We start from the raw sequence: 14016 nt of genomic DNA on the forward strand, positions 1-14016 counted from the left end.
AAATGATATATGATACTAAACTTTAAATTGCGTCGTTGCTTGTCGTTGAAATAGCTCTTTTGTCAACTTTGCACCTTCAACAGCCTTTAACGCATTACTCTCACTTCCTTCTCGGCCTTTTGTACAATGTCTAGGCCCAAGATAGACCTCCCACCAATTGCACTCCAATGCAATGAAGATCGGCACTTCCTACAATACAACACTTCGTAGGGTGCCATCTCGATGCTTGCTTGGAAGCTACTGTTGTAGACAAACTTCGCCATTGGCAAATATTATTGCCAACTAGTCCTGTAAATAAGGAAATATGTCTGCAAAATATTCTCAAGTATTTAATTTGTCCTATTCGATTGTCCATCACTTTAAGGATGATAATCGATGCTGAAGTCGAGGGGTGTCCCAAGAGCTTTGTGGAGACTCCCCAAAACTATGAGATGAATTGAGAATCCCAATTCGAGACGATAGATACCGGCACTCCACAGAGGCACATAACCTTCTCGATGTAGATCTGTGCCAATTTATCCTGCGAACAAGTAGTGTGGATCGATAAAAAATGAGTCGATTTCATCAATCGATCCACGATCACCCAAACTTGCATTGCGGCCTCCTTGTGACTAGGGCAAGCCCACGATAAATCCATGATGATGTCTTTCCACTTTTACACGGGTACATATAGACTTTGTAATTTGCCCGCAAGAAGTCGATCCTCCAGCTTGACTTGTTGGCAAATTAGGACCTGAGCTATAAAGCACCCAACAACACCTTTCATACCAGCCACCAGAAATATGTCTTCAAGTTCTTGTATATTTTGGTACCACTAGGATGTATATATACGAGAACCGATAAGCTTTCTTCAAGATATCCTCTTGACTCTCTGAGTCATTAGGCACACACAACCAACCTTGAAAATGCAAAACGCAATCGGAGTCCATGCTAAAATCCTTTGGCACGCCCACCCTTGATATTAGACTGTACCTTTTGGAGTTTTTCATCAGAGGTTTGCTTCGACTTGACTTTCTTCAATAAGGTTGGTTGCACTCTAAGTATCATGAGTTTCGCTAAAGTGCTAGATGCAACAACCTCCAAATCGAAAAGCCACATCTCTTCTTGTAGCGACCTTTGGCTGGTAATTATCATCGCAAGATTTTTTTATAGATTTTCGACTTAGAGCGTCTACCACCGCATTTTCTTTTGCTAGATGATAAAGATTGTGATGTCATGGTCTTTTACCAACTCCAACTATTGCATTTACTTCAGATTTAATTCTTTCTAGTTGAATAGGTACTTGTTGGCTTTTGTGATTCATATAAATGTCACAATGCTTGTCATATAGATAGTGTTGTTATAATTTTAGAGCAAAGATCATTGTGGCCAACTCAAGGTCATGGGTGGAATAGTTTTTTTTATAACTCTTCAATCGTTGAGAGGTATAGACTATGACATTTTTCTCTTGAATCAAAACACACCCAAGACAGCTCCCGGAGGCATCACTATACACCGAAAATCCTCTCCCCGCCATAGGCAAAGCGAGGATTGGAGTCGATGTCAACTTGTCCTTCGAGAGTTAGAAACTTGTGTTACATTCATTGTTCCAAATGAACTTGGCCCTTTTCATGTAAGGCACTTGAGCGGAATGGTGATTTTAGAGAATCCTTCTATGAACCTCCTATAATACCCCACAAGCCCGACAAAGCTTCGAACTTCGAAAACATTTATAGGCCAGGGCCAATCTTTATGTAATACACTGAACTTTTGCAAATTGCGGAGTTCGAGTGTGTGGAATGGAATGTGGAACTATCTTACATGTTCTAAAAGGCTTGGATAAGTTTTTGGACAAGTTAGAGGATGATTGGAAAGCTAGAAGCGAGAAAGTGCATTGAACTGGCGAAATTCAGCATTTTTTGCATTGTGTACCGGTACAGCGATCACCCTGTACCGGTACGGCAAGCAGCAGCAGCTGCAGTTGCATGGCTGCAGGGGTATTTTGGTCTTTTCACCTTCCATACTTATCCCCAACACCCCTGCACGACTCTAGCTTATACCTGAGAGGTGTTAGGGCTTTGAGGATCAGATTGAAGCTCTCCTCTTCTTTCTCTCTCTAGAATTTCCTTTCTCTACATAGAAGTCGTCGTTTTGTGCCGTTTTCGTGCTGCGCTCGTTGCTCGCTGATTGGAGGACTCAAGGGAAGTCTTTGGCATGCGGGGAGAAGGAGTTTTGCTGTGTTTTCTGTGAGGGTACTACCGGGGAAAGCTGAATCTCAACTTTAGAGAGGTAATCGACTCGATTTCTCTCTAGTTTACGGTTTAGTATTGAATTTGGACGCCTTTTAGTTTTGTTGCTTCCAACTGAGCTAGAAGTTGGTTACAGCAGTAAAGAGAGGTTATTTTGACTGTGAATTACCTACTTTAGCTCAGAGAAAAGTTGTTTTAAAGCTTAATGAAGATAATTAGTGAATTATGACTCTTATTCGAAGCTAAATGCGGATTAATTGAGCGAATTGATGCAGTTTGGACTTGTTCCTTCGCAGCAGGTTTTCGAACCACTTGGGGCTAATTTGGTGACCAGGGAGATTAGTTTGGAAGGTGTTCCAACTAAGGGTAAGCTGAAATTTCTGTGAGAAAACTGAATTTACAAGATTCCGACTATATCTATTAGTATCTAACGATCTTGACGCCGTTTTGATATTGTTCGTAGCGAGAGGGTATTTGACCCTTGGACCGCCTTCGATTGGCGTTGGAGGGCCTTTTGGAAGCTTAACTTGAGGTATTAAACTAGCCCAAAATAGAGATTCAAGCTACTACCTTGTATTAAGTGCAAAGTGTACCGAAATTGGACATTTTGGATGTACATTTGATACGGTTTTGATGCATTATTTTCAGCAGGAGTGGGGCCTCGTGGGGCTGAATTTGGGACTTTTGTAAACTGATTTGGAGCCTAGTACTAGGTGGGTTTGACCTAACCAGAGCAAGTGAAGCTCCCCTATGTTCTGTATGTTACAATAGAATTGGGATAGTTGTGCGCTTTCGTAATAATTGTGATTGGTAAAGTATTTGGAACATGTTGCTATAATGTTTGATATAATTGAAATAGAACCTTTATGAAGTAGAGAGTATTCATGCATAAAAGTATTCGTGCATAAACATATTCTTGTTTAGTTCAGTAGAACAACCAAGAGATAACTTCCTTATGCTCTTTAAAGTAGAGAACAATGACAAGCTTTATGACTATATTGATAGTGCCATGATAGTGGAAAGTTCCTAATGCCATATGTTAATTAGCATTACTCTCGCATGCTTACTAATCTAGTGGATACTAGTTTTTGTCAATATTTATTATATTGAGATTCCGATCAAAGAATCGAGAGCGAGGACATTGCAAGTTGGAAAGCGATGACTGAGACATATTAGGTTATGGACTTGCTTGCTGCCATTGTGCTCATTCGCACACGCTTGTGAGGGTCGCTCCCTACAAGCCGGCACTCCGGAGTTGGCCTACGCGACAGTTGCTCGCCCGTGCGGGATTGGGTGCCGAAGTGGATTGCCGTGGGGAGTGTATACTACCACGGGGCCATTAGGCACGGCGTAAGTTGGACTACCTTGGGTAGGTCCTTATGAATGAAATGAAAGTACTAAATGACAAAGGACAGTAATGAATGCTCATCTGTTATAGTGTATAGTATTTACTTACACATCCATGTTTATGTTCATATCTATAATAGTTGCCATACTTTTATTATTCAGTTGATTCATTACTGCAGAAATTTTGTTTACATGTTGATTACATGCCTACTGCCTGCTAACATTGCATATAGATATCATGCAATTATCGCTTTTATTTTCATTTAGTACATCATGAGCCTAGTGGTGTAATTCGCCGAGGCTGGCGGCTTATCCACTGGGAACTATTGTTAATAGTTTTCACGCTCTTTTTGTGGTTGTTTTTATAGAGCCATCTACAGGAGAGGCTAGGGATCGTGGCAAGGGAGTCGCGTCTAGCTAGACATTGCTAGGAGCGTGCTAGTCGATCACCTTGCTACTCGGGCTACGGCCGAGGGTGATGTCCTGTATAGAGAGACTACCATTGTACAGATATTTTGTGTACCCTGTGTTGTATATGAGTTTTGGATCCAGATGTTATAGTTTTAAGTACTTTCTTTTGTACTTATATTTTGAGTTGGACACTCTTATTTTTTTGTTGATAGTCCTATTGACTTATACATGCTCTGATATCAGGAGAGGATTTCTCTATGTTTTCTCCTATCGACTTACTTTCTTGTAGACGCCTTATATACTGTAGGTATATGGCGAGTCTGTGTACGTACCGGATATGCTTCCGTTGGTACCCGGGTGTGACACTTTAATGGCCTCCATTTTTTTAAGGTCCATCGAGACCCCAACTTTCAAAATAATATACACTAAGAGTGCAAATTTTCATAGCCAAAATTTACATTTCTTCAATTTCGTGAATAACTTTCACTCTCAAAGTACTTGCAATACCTTTTGAAAGTGTTTTTCATGCTCCATGTCATTTTAGGAGTCGATCAAATTGTCGTTAATAAAAGCCACAATAAAATCAATCTAGCTAGGAATGGCGGGAAGATGAGGTTCATAAGGATTATAAAAGCCGCTGGGGCTCGTCCTAAAAGCTGTCTTGTGCATATCGTCAGACTTTATTTTCAGCTAGCGGTATTTCGATTGAAGATTAATCTTCAAAAATACTCGGGATCCTTACAACTAATCAAATAGATCGTCGATCCGCAGTAGCGGATATTTGTTCTTGATTGTAACATTGTTGAGTTCTAGGTAATCTGCATATAATCACAACGGGCTAACTTTCCACTTCATGAATAGTAAAGGGGCTTTTCATGGAAAAACACTAAGCTTGATGAAGCCTTTATTCGACAGATCTTATAAAACTCACGCAACTCTGCCGGTGTCACTCGAAAAAGAGCCTTGTAGATTGGAGCTATCATGGAAACCAAGTCTATCATGAACTCGAACAAACTCCTGTTTGGAGAAAACCGTAAAGCAAACCCTAAAAATACAAACTCATCTCTCTACCTCTAAGCAAGGAGAAAACAGATTGAGTGCATTCACCTTTCGAAAGCTTCCTCGTGAAGTTCTAGATCTTGTCTAAGCTTCCAAGGAGATGAATCCTAAGCTCCAATAATCGGGGAGACAGGTTCCCTTGCTTCTACAGAGAAAACGAGAAAAGAGAGAAGAAAATAGAGTGAGGGTTAGGGTTGCCTGTGACATTGGCCTATATAGGGGATGCTACAATAGCATATAAACCATCCCCCCCCCCCCCCNCCCCCCCGGCCCCCGAAACAACTTTTATTTGCAAACACCCAAATCACTCTCTGCATGCTAAGTTTCAGGCGCCTGCCTGAACTTTTAGCGACTGAACCCTATGGAGTTGTATCCTATCCAAAATTTAGGCACCCAGACTGCTCGCCTGGTTCACAATTTAGGAAAATGTTTCAAGTGTTCGATTGTTTTTTGTAAGCGCAACCAGCACTCACGAGTTGAGTGTCCGAAATCCATTTGAACGCTCGCGAAGGTTCGCCCGAAAGACGTTGGGTGCCCGTAGGGCAATTCAACTGCCCGAATATTTACATTATTGCAATCCATCTCCTGGCTTGGGAGTCTGGAAGGTGTTTGGGCTCCCTCAAGTGAGGTTCAAAAGGATTTGGGCTTCCACAAGGCAATCTAGATGCCCGAAAGTGGCCTCTACACCAACCTTGCTTCTGAAGCGCATCCAGATGATTCGACGCTCTATTGGGCCATCCAAGACTAATTAGGCACCCTAATTCCTCTTTCGGGCATCCGAAAAGTTTGAAATTCAGATTTTTATTTATTTCGAAACTCTGTTTATTTATTTCGAAACTCTGTTTTTATTCAAATTGATTCTGATTCGATCCGAACTCAGTCTAAGCCTCTCAAAATATATTTTAATCATGTCTAGTGTGATCAAATCTGTACTTCGTCAATTTAGCCAAAATACGTTATATTACATCCCTCTCTCCCTAAAAGGAGTTTCATCCACAGAACGTAAATTTTCATACCCCAAGTGTAATTCCCGATTAGATGAGAAAAGTGCTCCCGAATGGTGCTCTCAAGTTCCCAAGTAGCTTCCGCTCTAATACTTTGAAAGGTCCAATGTAGCGAGTGTCGGATCGTTGGCGCTAACTATTAATCCCAAAAGCTCGAGCTGTTAGAAATACGCAACCAATTCACTTAAAGCGTACAAATACGGTGCCCATGGGTCTCGATTGTGACTCGGCCCAACCAGCCTCACGCCATTTCGAACATGACTTGGCCCAACCTAGCCTCACGCTATTTCGAACATGACTCGACCCACACATGACCTCCCGCCACAGGGCAGGATGCTGGCCCATTTAAGCCAACAATCCCCCCCTCCAGCATCTACACACAATTGCAGCATGCGGGAATCGAACTCGTGACCTCTGGCTCTGATACCACTTGTCGCATCGTTGGCGCTAACCATTAATCCCAAAAGTTCGAGCTGTTAGAAATACGCAACCAATTCACTTAAAGCATACAGATACAGCACCCATGAGTCTCGATTGTGACTCGGCCCAACCAGCCTCACGCCACTTCGAACATGACTCGGCCGAACCTAGCCTCACGCCATTTCGATCATGACTCGACCCACACATGACCTCCCGCCATAGGACAGGATGCTGGCCTATTTAAGCCAACAGCGAGAACTTAGCTTCCCCCGCATACCAAAATGCTTCAATCCTTTTTTAGAGAGCCCCTGCGTCACCAATAACGTCTGATGCGCAATGCTTACCATCTCCTCGGCCCTATGCACTATGTCCAGGCCAAATGCAAATTGCATATCCATCTCACTCCAATGAAATTGATAATAGCTTTCCATTTTTGACTTTATAAGGTGTTATTCTAATGCTGGCTATAGGCAAAATCACCAATGACAATCTTGTTGCCATTTATTCGCAACATCTTAATGTTGATCCAACTAACACATACATTTGTTTGGTACACCTAAGAGCCTATCATACCAATGATGAAACCTCTTCTTGTTTATTGCATCATTCTCGAACCCAATGTTACCCTTTCACCAACCTTGCAGCCAAGCAATGGGGTTTGGGGCATGTTTGTTTCAACATAAATAGACTTGGGGTGGAAGTGGACTTTGGGTTGAAGTGGAGTTTAGGTGAAAATTAATTCACTTTCGCTGTTTGTTTCTAACTGTGGAAGTGCAGTTCTGTGAGTTCTGTTGTTTGTTTGGTAGGAAGTAGATGACGTAAAAAGTGTAGCTCCCCACCCTTGGTATACTTACCTCCGAAGTGATATTATTGTCTATTTTGTAACTTAGTGAATAATAAATTATAATAAATAAAAATTAATATAATTATATATGTTATGTATATAATTATATATATGTATAATTATAAAATAAAATTTTAAAAAATTATTTTATTTGTTTGTATATAAATTATAATAATGCAACAAATAAAATTCTAAAGTTAAAAAATTATTAACATTTAACAAATTCATTTTTCATCATTTTCTAAATATACAAATTAGACAAAAAAAATATATTAAAACTTACCTAACCAAATTTGATCACATTACCTAACCAAGTTTAACAAGCTCCTTTGCCTCTTTGCACTTCACCGGAATTGACTTTGCCCCGTGGGAGGGCGAAGTCAATTACCCTATTTTGGGTGAACTCGACTTTCGGCCGTAATAAAATTACGGCAAAACAAACAACGGAAGTGATAGTTTACGGCGTAAACAACTTCCCCCCTCTCCACTTCCCCCTCACTTTCACCCAAACAGACATACCCTTGGCGTTTCCATAAAGGGCTCTAGGTGACACTTTTCTATTAACCGATGAAAGGTTTTCATCATAAGCGGGTTCTACTGCAAGTGAGCCTCTATGCACAACGAGGTAGCACACTCGTAGAACGTTCTCGGTTGATTAAATCACTTTGGAATTGACCCCCCAATTATCATGCGGCTTACCACTATAAGTGTTTGTTTTAGTAGTTCCAATTAGCCCGCACTACTTCTCGTGGAAAATATGCTTCGCTCACTACGTTAGCCGTGAGTAGGTACCCCGTCGTCCCTATGTCGAGCAAGTGCAAGCATCACAACTCTAAATCCAACTCAACTCTACAGTAATGCCTGATTCTATAGTTTGGTGCCCCCATCGATCAGGTGAACGATTGGGCCAAGACTTCTCTCTTTAGGCTAATATTCTCAACCATCCCGCATGCTACTAACTCCGCTTGCTACAAGAGCACATTGGATACACCATTTACTTCATGTTATAGAGAGTGGTTCTTTGATCAACAACCTTATTCAGCCTTTCCATCATATGCCCTAATCAATACCGTGCAACATTCTCTCATTCTTATGCACGTGGCAAAATTCTCATTTGGAACTTTCACACATACACCCCAAAAGGAGTAATTAAAAACCCCAAATCAATGCAAGTTTTAAAAAGTTGGGTCATATCTACACCCTTCAGTAACTCTTTTGCCTTGCTACACAATACCCTTGGTCCACTGGTAATATATAATTCCACACATGGTGCTTTCTGCTTCCAGGTCACAGTTCTGACATTTGTCTCGACCATAAAACTTTAGCCAAGCCGTACCCTTGAGTCTCGGGTTGCCAATACACAGAGCCAACTGAACCTATCTTTAAAGGCCCCAGACTTTACAGTCCCTATGTAATCCAGGCATGGGTAGTCCCTAGGGAGATCGAACAACAATCTCCACATAACCAAGATGCTCCTGTCACAATATGCTCGGTGTGCCCAAACCTCAGGTATTCGCCAGATACCTTACTTTGAAAACATAGTAACCCCTATAGTTTGCATTATCAATTACCGGATCCTTAGTCATTCATTCCATGGTCATGTTCTAATAAGCCATTTGTTAGATGTGACTCGAAATTGATAATTGACTTTAGTTTGGGACTTCGACTCGTCGATAGTTTCACGGTGCAACCAATTTGAAAAATAAGTTGTGGAGGAAAAATGAATGTCTGTTGTGGGTAGCTACGGGCTGGAACCTGGAGGGGTTGGGCCGACAGGTCCGAGCCCATAGCCCACCACTGACATCCGAGGGGGGTGCAGGGGGATCCACCCCCCGCGGTATGGATCAGATCCGAAACCCACTAAGAATTTTTCTTTCTCTAGAGGCGACAGATTGAAGTTGGTTGTACTCTCCAAATATTGTATTCCCTTTTTCGATAGTGAAGGTCTATCCTCCCTTGCCCGTGGTTTTTTCCTGCAAAGGGTTTTCTACGTAAATCTGTGTGTTTTCTTTTATTTCTGCTTGTGGTTTGATTATTTCGTGTTCGCCATTTTCATTTTCGTTTGTGCGTTTATCGTAACACCATTCATCTCTTCGTCGGCCTCTTGGCACCCGAAGGAATTATTAGCCCTTTGAGCAATCCTTAGCCTTCTTTATACTCAGTTAATGTTCAAGTGCTACTACCAACGAACCTTCTATGACTGGCCTTTCAATCTGTGCACAAGGCCCAATTCTATTATAAAGCATAGTATGCCTCTCTTCTCTCTTTTTACCATATATGATCATTGGTCCATCACATGTCAGTACACTTTATTATCCACCTTAATACGAAGAAGTCAACCGGTATGATCTAATCGCCTATCCACATCGAACAGGCGGGAAAACCATTAGTGACTTAGAATGCATGGTCCGAAAATCGAACCTATAAGTGCTCATGGCCTGTAATATGTCAATTCTATGTGTAGTAGCAAATGTCTTGCTTATGAATGAATAGGATATACCGGCGTCAAACAATGTTCTACATCTTATATTATTTAATATGATTACACCTAACACGACGTCATTGGCTGCCTGCTCGTCCTCCTCCTGAGTGGCAAATACCTACTCATTTGGTGCATGTCGTGACCCCTCGTGCTACCGCGAAGCAAAAGGACGCGGGCCTAAAGGAGCAGAAGATGGTGCCCGCAAATACTACCTTTGGGTACGACACGCCCTTATAGCAGTCAGCCAACATATGGCCTGGTTGGCCACACCTAAAGCATCTCCTCTCCCAGTGCTCGCACTGATGTGGATGATGAGTCCTGCTGTAAATCATGCATCGACTATGGAGATGAGGAGTAAAAGATCCGTGGGACTGTGACTGTGGGTGTGGGTGCTTGGAAGGTCGATTGGGCTCGATCCACCACCACTCGGAAGGTCTGCAAGTTGAGGAGTTGTACCTTCGCATAAATTCTCGGCCAGAGACGCCGCTCAAAGCATTGAGCTTTATTCAACTCATCCCACACCACGAAGGAGATACAGCTCACGATGTGGGAGAACTACTGTTCATACTCCTGCACCGTGCAATTTCCCTAGCGAAGGACCTTGAAATATTCCTCTATCTATTGTTTCGCACTATCGGGGAAATAGGATGATACATGTCGTGACGCCTTAGGCGGCTAGGAAAAACTCTATCCGTTTGGCGGATCTGTGCGTTTGCCCGGTAATGCTTCTGTTACCAGCTTGGGTGTGACAAAGAGAGAGGACCTTTGAGCACTTTTGTCGGCAATAACAGCGGCAACGATGACGACGGGACAGGAGTGGCATGACGATGGCGACAAGTACAAACGGAAGAAGGAGAGAAGAGATAGAGTCAGAGAGTGTGATGTAAATAATGAAAAATAAGATAAAAAGTAGTGTACCATTACTGCTTTTAAAGGTCGTAAATGATTCATCGACTTCGTAGGTTCCGACGAATGTTCAAAATTTGCTATAAACAGTGACGGTATGCCGCTTATAAGGCACGGTATTTTGTTCGCCATTCTATTTTTTTCTCCCCATCCCACATGGCAAATTATAGGGCTATTTTTATAATTAATTTTTTTACTTAAAATTACTATTTTCATAATTATAATATTTTGTAAATTACTTAAAAAAAAAAAAACAAATGCAAAATGCAAACCCGAGAGATTTTGGGGGGTCACGAGACAAATTGATGTACTTCATAACAGGAATCCAAAGCCCAACCTCAACAGCTAATCTACCTCCCAACCAACGGTCCAAGATTCATTTCTACGGATGTCGCCGCATGGCCTAATCCTTCACGTGAACTGCCGCAAGCAAAGTTCCGCGTGATCTGTTGAGTAGTGGACGACAGCCTTCAACTCCCTTTCTAACACTCGCATAATAGTCGCTTACAAACAAAACCCAGAGATTAGCACCCCAGTAATTTTATCAAGTGTAGTATACATCTCAGACACTACGCGCCCATAAATTAATATCTTAAACTCAAAAATTCAATTAGACAAACGCTGTTTGAAACAACAAAACTACTACATATATGCTAAATAATAATAATAAAAAAAATTTGTAGTTCTTGACATAGAATTTTTAAATATTAGATATGTATACATGCATGAAATTAAAAGAGTAAAAAATTTGGTACTTTCACAATAAATTTTTAGACATGTGGTGTATACAATATACAATTATAGTTTATGCAGCTGTTAATCCGTGGTATGAGTGTCATTGCAGCTGTTTAATTAAATGCGGCTAACGAAGGCGACAACGATCTCATTCCCCACACTCACTCGGTTTCCACCCTCCCCACTCACTCACACATTCTTTCTCTCTTTTTTTTTCTGCCTAATCTCTCGCACACAAATAAATGATCACGACGACACAACACGAGTCAAGAATAAAGAAAAAAAAAAAAAAGAAAAAGATAAAAGGAAAAATAACGGAAAGCCGGAGATCTAGGCGGAACTTGCTTGTTCCTTGTGCTATGGGGTCGGTGTCCCTCAAGATCGGCGACGGGACCGCGCGCTTCCGCCGGTCGACGCTCTGCTCGTCCGCGCTCCACCTCCTCATGCTCGCCTCCGTCCTCACCACCAACCTCTTCGCCCTCTACGCCTTCACCCAATCCTCCTCCCAATCCTCCTCCTCCTCCGCTGCGTATCATCCAGATCATGAGAACAGCAACAACAACTTGTCGTTGATCTCGGAGCACGTGTCCCTCATCCTGCGGGAGATCGACGCGTCCCAGCGGCGGCTGCACCAGATGGAGCGCGAGCTGTCGGGCTTCGACTCCCTGCACTCGTCCTCCCCCGGCCTCCCCTCCGAGCTCCAGTACTGTTCTCGCCCCGCACCCGCTCCCCTCGGCCCGACTCCCGCTCCCGCCTCACCCACATGCTCGCCTCCGTCTCCCACCTCTGCTCCCGCTCCTCCCCCTCCTCTCCCGCTTCATGTCCTACTCCCCCACTCCCCCTGCCCCGCCCCCGACCACCTCCTCCTCCTCTCCTCCTCTCCAAGTCCTGCGACCCCCTCCCCCGCCGCCGCTGCCTCTCCCGCCCCGCCCCCCGCCCTCCCCCGGCCGCCAATCTCTCCCTCGACCGCCGCCGCTGGACGAAGCCCCGGTGGAAGGCCGACTTCCCCGTCGACGACGTCCTCGCCCTCGCCGCCGGCGGCGTCCGCGTCGGCTTCGACGTCGCCGGCGGCGCCGCCGATTTCGCCGCCGGGATGGCCGAGCGGAACGTCACCGTCGTCACCTCCGTCGTCGACTCCCCCGGCAAGCCGCTCAACGAGCTCGTCGCCGCGCGGGGGCTCTTCCCGCTGCTCCTCGCCCCCGCCCACCGCTTCCCCTTCTACGACGCCGTCTTCGACCTCGTCCACCTCTCCGCCGCCCTCGACGAAGGCGGCGCGCCCGCGCTCGGCCGCTCCGGCCGGCAGGAGGCGCTCGAGTTCTTGCTGTTCGACATCGACCGCATCCTGCGCGTCGGGGGATTGCTCTGGATCGACAATTACCTCTGCGCCGACGACGATCGGAAGCGCGCCGTCACGAGGCTCATCGAGAGGTTCGCATATAAGAAGCTCAAGTGGGTGGTGGGGGAGAAGGCCGATCCCGGGAAGAAGACCCCGCGGGTGTACCTCTCCGCCGTGCTGCAGAAGCCCCCTCGAGTGTCCAAGGATTGATTCTGCGGCAGAGCCAGAGGTATGAATGATTGCTTCATTTTGGTTTCGTGAAAAAATAGTGGGTTCGGCGAAATGCATGGCAGTTCTATTTCGATTGTTCGGTTGCTGGCCCTGCTTGATTCGCGATAATTCGTTTCGTTATTTAAATGCATATGGAATAAGCGTAAAAAAAATTGGTGCGCATATCGCCTCTTGTCGCAGCAAATGAGCTGCTGTTAAAAGGAAAATATGCTCTGTTTAGGATTTAGCACTGAAATGAGATGATGATACACTGATGGTGCTGTGCCTTGTTGTACTTCTAAACTGAAGAAGGAAATGAAAATTCTACACTTTTCTCATTCGCTTGTTTTCAGACTATGATGCATCTGATATCTTGAAGTATTACATTCTTGTGTTGTTTCTGGGGTCTTGGAAACTTTTCGTTTTTCCCCGCCGAGTTTTCCTTCTTTTCTAGTTATAGAACCCCTAAGAAGAAGTGGGCCTTGACCATTTATGCATATAGATCTACCTTTCAAATGTTGGAACCACAGATCAGACTGGGAGGATTTGTGAGAGCGACGCATTGGACTGCCAGGCAGGCAGCATTTCATCCAAAACTAGTAAGAAAGTGACCGGTAGATTTGGATTGAGAGATGTATATTTTGAAACCGCTATTGCTTACTTTGTTCTGCTTCTCTATACAAGATGTAAGCGTGTGCCGACTAATAATACTATCTTCTAAAGTTTTCCTTTTCTTTGATATATAATATATGTCATCTATTGGCTGTTTCATAGACAATATTTTAAGCGCCAAAGGGATTTCGAGTATTATATCAGAAAAAAAAAAGAATTAACATTGAGCATATTATGTATTGAAGTTTGATATAATCAGACTATCAGTGATAAATTTATTTACGCCATAAGTAAAGATCAATATGATTCGCTCGTGTTTTGCATTTGCGCAACCACAATAAGTTTAAGATTGTGGTATTATGTTTTAGCACTTGCAGCATTGGGTAGCTTCTGAAGTTTCTTGTCCTGCTCCTTAGTCGAAG

The 14016-nt window shown here is 43.6% G+C and overlaps 1 pseudogene; it reads left to right on the top strand.

Moving 5' to 3' along the window:
* LOC109727597 lies at positions 11558-13320 on the top strand (annotated as a pseudogene).

Source organism: Ananas comosus, linkage group 22, assembly GCF_001540865.1.
Source record: "Ananas comosus cultivar F153 linkage group 22, ASM154086v1, whole genome shotgun sequence".
Lineage (NCBI taxonomy): Eukaryota > Viridiplantae > Streptophyta > Magnoliopsida > Poales > Bromeliaceae > Ananas > Ananas comosus.